Source organism: Pyrgilauda ruficollis, unplaced genomic scaffold (genome assembly GCF_017590135.1).
Source record: "Pyrgilauda ruficollis isolate IOZ18807 unplaced genomic scaffold, ASM1759013v1 scaffold6, whole genome shotgun sequence".
In the NCBI taxonomy this organism is placed as follows: Eukaryota; Metazoa; Chordata; class Aves; order Passeriformes; family Passeridae; genus Pyrgilauda; species Pyrgilauda ruficollis.
The window spans coordinates 10,832,426-10,835,437 of record NW_024527710.1 but is presented as its reverse complement, the minus strand read 5'-3'; positions in this window follow the sequence as shown (position 1 = coordinate 10,835,437).

Below are 3,012 nucleotides of genomic sequence, written 5' to 3'. Positions count from 1 at the left end.
GCCAAGAGAGCGCCGAGCAGCACCAGAGCCGCATCGACCCGCTCGGGGCTCCGCGGAGGGAGCGTGCGGCAAAGAAATGCAAATGATTATATATATCAATATCAATAATGGGACTTGAGATTTATCATGAATTTCTGTGCCAAGTAGAGGTGTTCAAAGGGAGACTGGGAGAGAAAATGAAAAAAAAAAAAGCTATTTCTTTTTCTGTCCGAAGGAAGATCCTGCTCCCTTCAAGCAGGAGCAGTGCTGGCCCACAGAGGCTGCGCCACAGGAGAGCCAGGCTGTGAGACTGTAGCAGGGAAATCAGCGCAAGGGAACGAGCAGCTGAGCCGGCTCTTTGGCTCTTCAGCAGCTCGGGTGCTGGCAGAGAGGTGCCGGGAGCCATCTCCACACGGAGGTGTGAGGAGGACAGCGGGGCCATGGCTGCAGCACAGGAATTACAGCCCTGGCTGCTGTGGAGGGCAGGCAGGGGACCCTGGGCACCCAGGAAAGAGCAGTGCAGAGGGGGCAGCTGTCCCTTTACCGTTTTGCCTCAATTCTGCACAGTATTAGGTTATTTTGCGAGCTTTCCTGTTCTGACAGGTTTGACGTTACCGATACTGTGTATGACATGATGGCTGACCCAAAACCTCTGATTGTGGGCCAGCATTGTTTTCTGCACCCATGGAACAAAGACAAAATCTCTCTGGAGCACCCTAACGGGGATTTGTGAGGGTTCAGGGCAAAAAAGCAAACTCAGGGCAGCAGCAATTTCAGCACAGATTTGTTTTCCTTCCAAGAGAAGGGGGCTAGTCCTCAGGACGGAGCGAGGCTGCTGCTGCTGCAGGGATCACAGCTGACATGATAAATGAGCGCTGGTGCTCAGCAAGCAATTTAAAGGACAGACATTTTACAGGGTGCAAAACCGCAACATTTTGGAGACACACAGCTAAATTATCCTTCTGGCTACACAGGGAAAACCCCAAACAACTCGGTGAGATGAGCCAAGTCCTCTGACACGTGCAGTTAACCCTCCCATTGCCGGATAGGAAAGGCACCCTCCTCAGGGTGAGATTCCCACACAGCTGGTGGGGAAGAGGTGCTGCTCACAGGCCTTGGAGCACAGCCCCCGGGGCCTGTGGGGTCCTGGAGGCTTCAGCAGCTGACAGCATTAATGGATCTTGGGAAAGCTGATAAATCTCCAGACATTGTCCATGGATCACCTTGGGGACAGGCAGGGAGTGAAATGTGGCCTTTAGTGCAGTCCAGCAGAGCAAACATATTCAACATATTCAACAGCCTGCAGCTCTTGACAGGACTTTGTCTTTTCTTTCTCCTCCAAGGAGGAAAAGAAGTAGGGGGAAGATGGATTTCCCCTTTGTTGGTTGTTTCACTGGTAAACCTGGGAAATAAATGCAAGAATTTACTGGTGTCACAGCTGCCCAACTGACCTTCTTAAACATCAAGAAAGCCCCTTTGGCAGTGTCCCCACCTCAGTTACATCCTATTTCACTATTCAGTGTATTAAACATCTACACTAATACAGTTATGTAACTTTAAAACATAAAATAAAGTGGATATAAGACAAAGCCAAATTCTTGCATCTGTAGGACTTGAGGTGTAAGTGGGCATAGATTCCCTGAATATCTAGTGCCTTAACTTTACTTTTTTCCTCTGTCTTTTTCAAGTCCATCCATTTGCCAGTATTTTATTCCCAAAGCTCTTTCAGAGTTCCATGATGAATGTCAGATATTGCAATTACTGGCTCACTGGGCAGAGAGTGGTTCTATAGGAAGGTAATTGGCTATTTTTCCTGGCATGAATAATATTCACAATAATAGCCTCCCTCTCCATGGCTCTGAGAGCAGTTCTGCTGTGTGCTTTTTTCCCCTGCAATAGGAACAGACACACTTTATGGCCCAGGCTGGGCTGGGTCAGTAATGAAGGGAAGGGGAGACAAAATTCCTGCTCCATGTAGAGCAGCAGGAAAGATCTTAGTCATCTTACACCCAACATAGAACTGCTGTGTGTTCCATCCTGCAGTGGCTTTTCTCTTCTAACCATTCATGACAAGTCCCAGAGGGAAATCTGGGGTGATGCCAAGGACTGAGTGCAGCCAGTCCCCTCATAAGGCAACCACACTGCAGCCCTGGAGCAGGTGCACATGCAAGAGGGACTTTCTTCACAAAGAAACTGGTCAAGAGTTCCAGCAGAAACAAATATTTTGTTCTTTCTCCAGAAGGGAAGAGCAGAGGGCTTGCACAAAGCAACAGGAGCAGCCAGGGAACAGATCAGCCCTTTCCAGGGCTTGGGCTCCCACAACAGCCACTGCCCAGCGTTCTCTTTTCCACTCTCCTCTCCAAACCAGCACCTTCAGGCAGAGGTTAAGTCCTCCCCTCTCTAATTACACAATTTACTCCTTTTCTACTGTAATCAGCTCCTATTTATACAGCCCTGAGAGATCACAGGATAATCACCATGGGGAATAATCCTGTCATTTCTCTTGCTGTCTCTGCAGGATACTGAGTCCCTCCAGTACAAGCAAGGAGAGGGGAGGATGCCAAATATCTTCCTCGGGGACTCTAGAATTAGACAAAAAAGCAGTCCAAAAATATTTACTGTTTTTATTGTTTGTCCACCTCAAACAGAGCCTGTCATCCAGTCACCACCATGGTATGAGCTCGTGACACTCCCTGGGTGCCAACCACCACCTCATTTCCCTGGGACCACTGTTGCACTCAGACCCTGTGGATGCTGTGGTGCTCCACTGACCTCCCTGACTCATGGGATCTCTCTTCTTTTACACCCTCCCCCTTTTTTTCTTTTCTTTTTGAGGCTCCTTCTTTTTCTGTAGAATGCACGCCTTCCCCAGTTCCCCACAGAAACTTTTAAGAAATGTTTTGGAAGAACTGGGGCTTCTAACCCAGCTCTTCACAGTCGAGAGAACTTGTGACCTTTGTAGCAGGCAGAAAACAGCACGAGGGAGAGATAGTATAAGAAAATATCTCCTAATGGAAGGACACCTCAGACCTT